Raw genomic sequence first — 12,325 nt, 5'->3', positions numbered from 1 at the left:
TTCATCTAGCAAAATTCATTGAAATTAGTGACGCCCTGAAGATTAATGAAGCTAGTGATGATGCAATCCGAATGAGGTTATTTCCTTTCTCTTTGAGGGATAGAGCTAAGCTTTGGTTACACTCTATGCCCCCCCTGGTTCATTCACCACTTGGGAGGAGTTGAGCTGAGCTTTCCTACAAAAACATTTCCCATCAAGCAAGACCTCAAAGATGAGAAGTGACTTCTGGATGAAAGAAGATGAGACTCTTTACGAAGCATGGGAGAGATATAAAGATCTTCAGCAACAATGCCCACACCATAGGTATGATAGACTATTATTAATTCAACTATTCTTCGATGGTGTGATGCCTTCAATAAGAAACACTCTAGATGCAGTAGCCGGAGGATCCTTCTTAAAGAAAAGAGTCAATGAAGCTTACAATCTATTAGAGGAAATGGCAGCAAGCAGTTACAGATGAAATGAAGAATGAGGAACAACAAAGAAAGTAGTGTTTTCGCCCCGGAACAAAAACACGAGTTTATGGTTATTTTTTTGTTTTGGAAAAAGAAGTGATAAAAAATCTTTTTGGATATACGATGCCGATAAATCGGTCTTATAAAATCTTTTGAGTCGCCACCCATTATTTTGGCAATGGGACCGTTTCCAATTTTATTTTACAAAAGTGACTCCATTTCAAACCCAATTTTATTTAAAGCCAATTATTTTAAAAGACTGGTCAGGCATACCATGTACGATTCTAGGTAAGGGAATTGGGTACGTCGGCCCGTTAAAAGCCGACGCCCAGAAAAACCAGCCTCTTTTTAACATGCGATTTCTAATTGATTTTATTTTAGAACAGCCAAATTATTTAAACCCAACCCGAATAAATCGAACCGAGTTCCTATGTGGAAAATTCCTTAACCGTCCCAAATGAATTCATTCATCGCATTCATTCATAAATTAATCATCCCATCCATCATTAATCCATAATACACATCAAACAAAATAATTAAAAGACCTGCTCTTGCCTTATGGTTAAAGGCGGACCACAAACCGAGTTTAATAATAACAAAATCAATAATGAACAATAAGAAATAAATCCTAAAATCTCATAATCATCAATAATTAATTGATTTGGTTTGATTAAGACTCAATTTGCCCATTTTTGATTATTTCCCGGATTAAGCTTAAAAATCCATCTAATGAAATGAAATTAAGACAAAATAACAAAAATGAACTGGGATTGGAAGACAGTCGCGTCACGCGGGTGTTCTATGAAGAACAGCTGCGTGGCGCAGCTCTTATCTTTCATCCTGGGACTCGTAACAGTTGCGTCACGCAGCTGTTCTATGAAGAACAGTCGCGTGACGGAACTCTACCATTTGTTCTGGAACTTAGAACAGTCGCGTCACGCGGGTGTTCTATGAAGAACAGTCGCGTCACGCGGGTGTTCTATGAAGAACAGTCGCGTGACGGAACTCCTAGCTACGTGACGGAACTGTTTGTGACTTATTCGAGATCCTCAAGCATATTGACTATTTATTCAAGACATAACGTTAAATACAAATATGAAGACAAAATACATACTGGGTACACAAACAGCTGCGTCACGCAGGTGGTCTAGTCCAGATCAAGGGCTTTTGGACGTGAACAGCCGCGTCACGCAGGTAGTAGCTACGTGACGCGACTGCTCTGGTCTGCAACTACCTTTCAAACTACTCTTTTTTACGTTTTCTTTTTGTCCAAAGTGATTAAAACAAACCCAGAAAGGTTCAACAATGGGCAAACTTACGTTTTATCAATGGCAGATCAATTAAACAACATGAAAATGAGATTTTTAAGAGATAAAATATTAAAAACGAAAGATAAAGTCTAGATTAGTTACCTTGCCCTCAGATTTGAGGATTGCATATGCTGAATTTAACTCAAAGACGTAGTTTCACGATTCCAGAAATATGATTGTCGAACCTTTCACAGAACCAAGCATTTTCTCTCTTTTTCTCTTTTTTCTTTTCTTATATTTTTGTGTTTCTTGATTTCAAAGCTAAATGGTTAATGGTTTTATCTTCCTCAAGTTTACTCACTTGAGTTCTTGGGGAAGAAAACCCAGCCGTTTTGATCGAAAACTTAGTTTAAAGCTTTAGGATTTTTAGAGAAAAATGAGAGAAAAAATGCAAAAGTCCCGTTTTTGCTGTAAAATGTTGTATTTATATGGCTAGGGCAACAGAGCAGTCGCGTCACGCAGGTAGTAGCTGCGTAACGGTCCCGTTGGCTGCGTGACGTGACTTACTTTTCGTACAGTTGCCGCGTATCCATACAAACAGTGCAGGCCGTTGCACGGGCACGCGCCAGAGGTGTTAGCCCCGTTAGAGCTGCGTGACGCAGCCCTAACGCGGGTCAGGCTCCTTTGGGCAGTTTGGTTCAATTCTTGGTTCAAATACTTCCGGTTTATCGTGATACCTTATCCCTTGTCCTCATATCATCATCGGGTCAGGTGGGGGGTTATAAAAATCACGCGTCAACAAGTAGCAAGAGTACTTAATATAGACGGACTCACATTCCTATCCGCAAAATTGGATGCCTTGTCTAGGAAACTAGATAAGCTAAATGTGAGTGCAGTTGGAGCAATTCAACCAAAACTTGAAGTCTGTGCTGAGGCAAGGCACGCATTTGTAGAAAATCATTACGGAAATCTGATGGTACCCAAACCGGTCTTGGAGCAAGCCAACTATGTCCAAAATAATTATCCTCAAGATCCTGGACGTAACTAATTTCCTAACTCCTACAACACAGATTTCAAAAATCGCCCATATCCTACTACTAACCAAAACATCAAACCACCTCCACCTGGATACCTTCTGATACAAAAACCAAAATTCATTCCCACAACAGTTTACTCCAGCCGGACAAAATCAAAATCAATATTCTAGCTCTATCTTAACCCTAGAAGCCACTCTACAAAGCTTTATCCAAAACCAAAAAGAAGTTAATGATGGTTTCAGGGACATGTTGGAAAAAATGAATGCAAGGATTGATCAACTTTCCACTTATATAAAATTCATGGAAAATCAAATAGCAGTAAGTAAGCTCCTTGGGAAGCAAAGCCTATGGTAAGTTTCCAAGCCAACAAGAATCAAATCCAAAGGAGCAATGCAATGCTTTCTACCTTAGAAGTGGAAAGACCCTAGAAGAGCCAAAAAGGGCAATGCAGCAAGAGGAGAAATCAAAAGAAGAAGAGTCAGCAAATATGAAACATAATGAAGCTGTTGGCTCAAGGGTCAATTTGTTATCTCGAGATTTTGATGATTAAAACAAAATGAATAAATTTAAATTATATTATTTGTTCTAATATCATTTTATGTAGATCTAAATATGGAAAATAAATAAACAAGGCAAAATCCTACAAATCCAAGGATAAACAAAGATCATGAAGACCATTGAAGATCTTAGTGGTTAGCTTTTTAGGATTTATTGTAGGATAGAGAGAATGTTCATTTATAAGCACAAAATTAATTTCTTCCCTCTTTATCAAAAGAATTTTCGAAAATATTTCTTTAAAAAAAATTTGAAAGCTCTTCGTTCCTTAATTCTTTTACCTAAAATGAAAGAGATTATGTCTCAATCATTTTGGTAACTGATAAGTGTAAATTTTATAGTGTTTTTAATATAGTTTTTGTTAGAATTTTAGTAAGTTTTTATTACCTTAATTGATTTTTAATCACTTTTAGTATAATTTTGTTCAAAAACTTCCTTGATATTTAATCCGCTTGATCTAAGAGAGAATTGTAGGAATTTGGCGAAGAAAAGAGACCTAGAATACAAGGCACTCAGCTTCTAGCACGCCCAGGCCGTGCTAGAAGGCACAACCGTGCTAGAAGCCAAAGAAACCAAAGAAGAGACAGAAGAGAGCACGGCCAGGGTGTGTCAAAAAGGCACGGCCGTGCTACAATGAGGCCAGGGCGTGTCAAGCATAGCACGCCCATGGCAACTCTAGGCAGACTTCCAGAGCAAAGCACGCCCTGCCTGTGCTTTTTAGCACGCCCGTGCCTCTGTGCTTCACCAGCCCGTGCTATCTAGCACACCCCGTGCCTCACTAGCCAGACCTCCAGACTAAAGCACACCCAACCCGTGCCATGAAGCACGCCCGTGCTGCGCAGGCGGAACCAGCGTGAATTTAATACGCAAATCAAGCTGTTCTCACATGAACCGACTTCAGGGAGTTTCCTAAACACACTAAACAAGACCTGGACCTATTCTAGGAGAAAAAGGAGTCCTAATCAAGAAGAAATCAAGAGCCTAAACAGTCATGATCTCCTATAAAGGATTTTGCACTAAATAAGGATTCTATTTCCTAAAAGGAGTCAGACTTGCCTTCAGGACCTCTATATAAAGAAAGGAACTTCTCATAGCAAGGGATCTCGTTTTTTGTGCAATTCTTTACATAATCCTCTTCTTCTAAAAGATTTCAAGCTTCAAATAATTGTGTTAAGATTCAAGGAAGCCATCAACATAGTTGTGATACAGTTTTTATTCTAAACTCTTCATCTTGTTTTTTTTCTTTATCATTGTCTTTAAATATGATGAATGATTCAAGTATGATTGAGTTTAATTTAATTACTATGTCCAGCTAAACTCTTATACTAGGGATTTGATGTAATTTAATTCGATTCGAGCTTATAATATTAGATTTATTTTTCTTTGTTCTTGTTATAACTTATTATTGTGCTTAAGGCTTCCAGGCAGAAAATTTCTCCTGGATTGATTTATTTCAATAATCACATTCGGGAGAAGGGTTATTGATATGAAAAAGATAATAATTTACTTGAGAATAATAACTTGATGTGGAAACTATATGGTTTGACTCAAGGGGGGTCTTCATAAGTTAATAAATTATTAAGTTGTGAATTCACAAAACAACCATAAAACCTAATGATCTGATCTATGTTTAATTTCACTATTAAGATAGGTAATTAAATTGGACTAGAATAGCTAACAATAAATCGGGAGAGCTTGTTAGCTACCTTAGGGTTGTTTCTCCTACTTGAACAATTAAACTTGATTAATGAACTAATAGAATAAGCTAGATAGAATTGAATGAAATCAAATTCCCTAGTATCTTAATCCTTTGATTTCTTTTCACCTGAATTTTGTGTTTGATCTCTTTTGTTTTTACTTTAAATTTTATTTACTTTACAGCGAATTCCTTTTATCATCGTCTAAATAATAATAGGTTAACATAATTTTGGTAATTGATAAACAATCCCTGTGGATACGATACTTTCTTACTCTATATTACTTGTTGCGATTTCGTTCACTTGCGAAAATAAGCTGTCAGTAACAAATCTCTTAGAAAAACCTTTTCTTATTTTTGAAAAATATCTTCATATAGATTCAAATTTTATTCACTTACCTAAATTAAAGAGATTTTGTCTCAATCGATTTTGGTAATATAATAAATCGAATAAAATCTTTATGCTTTTATTTTTAAAAATTATGTTTTTAAAGGAAAGCTTAATCTTCTTTTATTCGCTTACCAAAAAGAAAGGATATTGACTCAAAAGAATTTTTGGTAACAAAGATCTCCGTATCTTCTAAAAATGGAAAGTCAATATTCTGATTTGAAAAAGAAATCTTACTTTCTAAATACGAGATTCTCATCCCTCTCAATAAAAGGCGTCTTCTCTTTAAATGACGCAAAGGGTTTTTGTTTTAAGAGTATATGTCCATTGATCAATCTTTTATCTCTCAAAACTTACTCTCAAACCCCCTTATTTCTTTTCATCTTATTACTTTACGTTTTGAAAAAAGAAAAGAAATTTTATAACAACTTCTTTTGAAAAACAGTTTTGAACTCTAAAACGATTTTCTAATCTTAAATACTGTTTTTCCTATGTTAATATTTGCATTTATGTCTGTCTATTTAGATTCTGTAATCTTTTGTAGATAGGTTTTTATTTGAAAAACATTTGTGTGATAGCTTAGGTGAAAAGCTATTGTGAAATAGGTTATTAAGCGAGCTTCTCCGTGAGAGAGATTCTAATGTCTTGATTTGAGTTTCTGTACTCTGCCAAAAATAGAAAAGGGTTGAGGTAGGTAGATCTAAGAGTTGATCTATTGCCTTGTACTGTTGGTTTGTCTCTTACCCCTGAAAAGAGATAACACAGTTGAGGATCTCAAGATGAGTCTTGAGGAGTGGATGTAGGCGAGTTAGTGCCGAACCACTATAAACCACTGTGTTAATTTTTTTATTTTTTGAAGTTCTGCTTGATACTATTTTACTTACACTTCTATTTATATTTTAGAAATGCTAAAGTTGTTAATGGTTTTGATGTTCTAAATTGGAATAAGCTTTATCTGTTACTGATCATTAAAACTCTGGACTTCTACATAGTGAAAATACTAAGTTCTAAATTATTCTTCTATTTTCAGTATATTTCACTATTTGGGTTTCTAATCAGTTTTCTAATCTTGATTAAAACTTTGTGAAGCAGTTCAGAATTCCATTACTGTCTCTCACATAATCTTATATATTTATCTAAACTTTATGAGGAAGTTCTAAACGTAATAGCTTTTCTTCATAAAGAAGTTTTGAAATTAAATAAGACACTGTGAAGCAGTTCTAATTGATAGCTGCACTTTGCAAAGTCTTTCTATTCTCTGAATAGAGCATTGTGAGAAAGTTCTAATCATAATAACTTACTCTCACTAATGCATCATTATTTCGCTGCAATAGAATTTTGAGTTTTGATTTTAAAGTTAAATTTTTATTTTTAGAAAACCCAATTCACCCCCCCCCCTCTTGGGTTGTGCCATACATATTCGGGACCCACAATCTAGTATCACAGCTTTGGCCCTTGACTTACCGAAGCTTAACAGCTTAAGAGATAAGATCCCATAGCAGCCCCACTTCCTCTTACATCTTTAGAAGGTCAATCTGTTTCTAGACCACCTTTGTTCAATTGTTCTAATTACTCTTATTGGAAAACCAAAATGGAAAATTTCATAAAATCAATTGACATAAGCTGCTGGAGGAATGTCATTACTGGTCCTCGCATTCCTATGAAGATTGTAGAAAATGAGAGAGTTAGAAAATCAGAAAAAGAATATACTGATGCTGATTAGAATGATATTTCTATAAATGCAAAAGTCATTAATATTCTTCATTGTGCTTTAGATCCAACAGAATACAACAAAGTGTCTGGATGTAAGCCTGCAACGGAAGTCTAGGAAAAAGTTAGAGTTACTATGAGGGTACTGATAGAGTGAAGGAATGTAGAATTAATATCCTTTGGAGAGAATATGAAATGTTTAGTATGAAAGAAGGAGAAACTATTGCTGAATAAAATTCTAGATTTACTAATATAGTTAATCCTTTGAGAACTCTCGGAAAGGAAATTTCAGAAGATGAGCTTGTTAAGAAAATCCTTAGAATTCTACCTAAAAAATGGGATTCTATAGGAACTATTATGAATTACAAAGAGACTCCCGTTACTTATGATTATCTGATATGAGCTCTTGTTTCAGAAGAAACGAAATCTTCTGTGACCGTAGAAGATAAGAAAAAGAAAGGATTGGCTTTGAAAGTAGTTTCAAGTGAAAAAAGTTCTTCTGATCTTGATAGTGATGATTTAGCACTTGTTGCTAAGAGATTCAAAAATTTCTATAAAAAGAGTGAAAGGCCACAAAAAAAAGTTTATTAAAAAGAACTTTCCAACTAAAAATAGCAACTTACCTAAGAAAGAACCTTCTGAAGTGGTTTGTTATGAATGTAAAAACCCAGACATATCAAGCCTAACTGTCCTAAACTAAAAAAGAAGCCAAAGAAAGAAAAGCTGAAGCAGGCATTTGTAGCCGCTTGGAGTGATTCAAATGATTCTAATTCTGAAAGCCAAAGTGACCAAAAAGAAACTGTAAATATTTGTCTAATGGCCACTATCAATTATGACTCCAAGGAAATCAGCACTCTGACTTCAACACAGAAAGTTGAAAGCAATGAAACAGATGCAACGGTCCAAAACTGCAAAGAAAGCAATGTAAATATTTCTGAACCTGAATATGAAAATGATCTTTTAGATACTTATAATAACCTTTGCAATGAATTTGAAAAACTTGTTATAAAGCATAAAGTTCTAAAGAAGGATTTCAGAAAATTAAAAACTGAATGTAATCATTTGAAAGATGCTTTTTATTAAAAAGTTACATGCAAAGATCTTATCATAGAGATCAAAGATCTTAAAGATTGTAATGATAAATTTTCTGAAAATCTGAAACACTTTGAATAAAAATGTAAGAATCTGAATTCTGAAAATGAATCTTTAAAAACTGAGATTAGAATTCTAAAATCAATTTCAGAATCGTTTTCTAAAGAAAAGACAAGTTCTAGCTATGATGGCATTTCTAAACAGAATCATATTTCTAATAAGAAAAATGTTGTTTCTAATGTTGTGACTTTTGAACATCAGAAATCTGACAGTCTCAACAGAAAAAAAAAAATCATAGTAAGCTAAATACACCTGTTGCCACTATCCCTCCAGGACCTAATATGAGTTGGGTACCTAAATCTGCTTTATCTTTTCAGGTGTGCCTAAGGAGTGAGCTGAAAACAGAAATATGGTACATGGACAGCGCTTGCTCTAGGCATATGACTGGTGATAGAAAGAAATTCTCCAGATTAGAAAAGAAAAAAGGGAGGTACAGTAAGCTTTGGAGGTTCAGAATCAGTTCTAAGTCTTTTAGAACTTTTGAGGTTCTGTGCATATGAGGTCAGTAGGACTTTCAAGTCATTTAGAAGAGGATGCAGAGGAGGCTTCCTTCCATGAACTCTATGCCTTCCAACAGTGTGCTTTACTCTCTTAGGCTGATAAGAGTATAGGGCGTACCTTTTACCTTTAGAGTAGCTAGTCTTCTCTCATTGACACTTTTCATTTTCTCCATAGACTCGATAAGGGACTGATTATGTGTAATCACAGTCTTACTATGTTTGATAGCCTCATCAAGTTTCTTATTATGTTCTTCAATGAGTTCTTTTTCTATGTTGCTCAGCATAGCCTCTCTACTCTTTTGTGCTGTCAGAAATTATGATGCCTTCTTAGCCTCAACCTCAGTCTCCTTTTCTTCTTCACTTAATTCTAACTTTCCTATATCAGCATCACTGGCGTCCTCAACTTCTATAGCCTCTCATTTTCCAGTTGACTCAGTCTCTTTTCCAGGATCCACAGAATCCTTTTTCTCTTCAGTTTTAGCTTCATCTTTCTCTTTTTCTTCCTCTTTTCCTAGGTCTTTTTCTGACTCTATTTCAACCCAACTTCTGTCTCTTTTTCTTTTTTATTTCTTCCTTTTTCTCTTCTCCTGCTTCTTCCAATTCTTCTTTCTCAGTTTCTTCCAAGTTTCCTTTTCCTTTTACTAACCTTCTCTTCTTCTTCTTACTCTTAGTTTCTTCTTCTTCTTCTAACCTTAATTTTTCTTTTTCTATTCTTTCTTTTTCTGCCTTTTCTTTGTCCTCAGCAACTTCTTTCTCTTTTTCTTCTTCACCTTCTTCATCCTTTAGCTTCAAAGATCCACTATCCAACTTTGAGACACTATGACCCTCACTCTTATCTAAATCAACTTCCAAAAACTCAAAAACAGGGGTAAGCACTATACCACAGGGTAATTTCTTTGGTTTGTTCTGTATTTCATAAAAATAATATGGCACAGATTGAAGGGTTTCTTTTCAATTATATGCCACATTATGCACAGTTCAACTTGGTTTACATAAGTGAGCGAACCGCCCTTTGGGTAGATAAAGTGCACAATTAGCTTATACAACTAGTTTATGCTGTCATTAAGATTGGAGCACTTAATTACATTCTGTTTTTTTGCAGAACCCCTCCTAATGATTTTCCTTATAAATTCTTCCTTTTTATACCCTTCTACCCTAAAGATATCCTTTATCTTTGCTACCCTAGATCCAGTGTTTGGTATTTTGTAGATTTTGCTCAAATCAGTGTAAGATAACACTTTGTTTCACCCTCAATTTTCACAGGCAACGTCTCTAAACCAGTGGCTTTGAGAGAGCCATAAAACTCCTTTACCAAATTCTCATAGCAGGTTCTATTTAAAGACCAAAATTCCATCCATCCCTGGAACTCAAATAGTTCCCTAAATTTGAATTCTTCTTTTCCAAAGAATTTCTAGTCAATAACATATGAATGCATAAGAGGATGAGGGGATAAAATGGTTTTACCTTTGCTGTAAGAACCAGAGACCTTTTCCTTCGATTGTTCTTCCCCTTTTGATTTTTCTGTTTTACTCTTCGATTTTTCTTTTTTCGAACTTGATTCCACAACGAATCTCTTCTGTCCTGATTGTTTCTTTTCGTACTTCTTAGATAATCTCTTAAGAAGTTGAAGTTCTTGTTCTGTTAAAGAATCAGAAGAGGAAGAGGTAGAACTTGATTTGGCCATGGTTAGGGTTTTTGGAGCAGATTGTGTTTAGGGTTTCATTTGTGAGAAGGAGATAGAGAAGAGAAAGTAGTTTTTGATAGAAGAAAGGAGTGATTAATTAGAGAAGTTATAATTTTTAGGAAAGAAGGACATAGTTAAAAGAGAAGTTATAATAAAGAAGAAAACTTAAAGGAATAAAAATGGTTTTAAGGGAAACTAAACTAACTAAAACATTTAAATAAAAGAAATTAAAAAAATTGCCGCCAAAACTAAACCAAAACAAAATAAAATAAACACAAAGCAAATAAAATAAACACGAAATGAATAAAATAAACACAAAACAAATAAAAAATAGCAAAAATAAAAAAAAATGACCGTTTTAATATTGTCTAAAAATAGAATCGATGGTGACATTAGAACTTCATATCAGGGCATTATGCATCTCTTTTAGACAAAAACATTTTTCAAAGTCACACAGAATAGAATATTAGAACATATCACAAAGGCAAGTCTCAAGTATAAAAAGCATTTTGGAACTTACTCGCATAGTTCTAAAGTTAAGAGTTTAAACTAACATGCCGAGTTCTCTTCTAATTAAGCAAAATTGACTTTCATTTATGGGTTTAGTAAAGATATCTATCAATTGCTTTTCTGCAGGAATGAACTCAATCACTATATTACCTTTATGAACATGATCACGTATGAAGTAATGTTTGAGTTCTATGTGCTTGGTTCTAGAATGTTGGATTAGATTCTTAGATAAGTTGAGAGCACTTATATTGTCACATTTGATTGGAACTGTTTCTAATATCATACCATAGTCTGCCAATTGTTGCTTGATCCACAGAACTTGTGCAACACAACTTCCAATAGCAATATATTTTGCTCTGCAGTGAAAAGAGCAACAGATGTCTGTTTCTTACTAAACCATGATACAAGGGCACCACCTAGAAATTGGCAAGTTCCACACATGTTTTTTTTATCTATTTTGCTTCCTGGAAATTCAAAATCACTATACCCAACAAGATCAAATGTATCATCTTTAGAATACCACAGACCCAAATCAGAAGTTCCACAAAGATATCTTAGAATTCTTTTTACAGCAATTAAATGAGATTCTTTAGGACATGATTGAAATCTAGCACATAAACAAACACAAAAGTGAATGTCAGGTCTGCTTGCAGTTAGATATAGTAGAGAACCAAGTAACAATTGATTCTTAATTCTTTGCAAATGGAATTCTTAATTCAAGATCAAATGTTTGGTATACTCGAGAATTGTTAAAAAGGTTCTATTCTTGTGTTCCACTACTCCATTCTACTGGGGTGTTTTAGGTGCTGAGCAGTTATGGAAGATTCTTAATTCTTTGCAAAAAGCATTGAATTTCGAATTGTCAAATTCTCTTCCATGGTCACTTCTAATCGTAGAGATGTTGTATCCTTTCTCATTCTGTAATCTCTTGCAAAGATGAACAAACTCATCATATAACTCATCATTATTTCTAAGGAAGAGTGTCCAAGTGAATCTAGAATAATAATCTATAATAACAAATGCATAGAATTTACCTCCAAGACTAGAAGGAGTAACAAGTCGAAATAAATCAAAGTGTAGCAATTCTAAAGGTCTAGAAGTAGAAACCATCCCCTTAGATTTGAAAGATGTTCTGGTTTGTTTGCCCAATTGACAAGCATCACAAATGTGATCTTTTTCAAAATTTAGCTTTGGCAAACCATGAACCAAATCTTTCTTAGACAGTTTAGAGATAAGGTGCATGCTTGCATGTCCAAGTCTTCAATGCCATAACCAACTAGAATTGTCAACAGAAACTAAGCATATGTTTAGGTTATGCATATTAGAAAGATCTACTAGGTATATGTTCCCAAACCTTTTTCCAATAAATAAAGTTAAAGTTTTGTTAT

At 34.5% G+C, this 12,325-nt stretch overlaps 1 non-coding gene across 1 annotated transcript; it reads right to left on the bottom strand.

The window, feature by feature from the left end:
- Nucleotides 1–201: 201 nt before the first annotated feature.
- On the bottom strand, nucleotides 202–306 carry LOC149497631 (small nucleolar RNA R71). The gene has a single exon (XR_016320282.1). It is a non-coding gene; the product is annotated as a small nucleolar RNA R71 (small nucleolar RNA).
- Nucleotides 307–12,325: the final 12,019 nt, after the last annotated feature.

This window comes from Jatropha curcas, chromosome 3 (assembly GCF_041381405.1).
Source record: "Jatropha curcas cultivar XTBG-Jc1 chromosome 3, XTBG_Jcur_1.0, whole genome shotgun sequence".
Classification (NCBI taxonomy): Eukaryota; Viridiplantae; Streptophyta; class Magnoliopsida; order Malpighiales; family Euphorbiaceae; genus Jatropha; species Jatropha curcas.
Note: the sequence above shows the minus strand (reverse complement) of the source record. Positions and strands in the feature narration are given on the sequence as shown.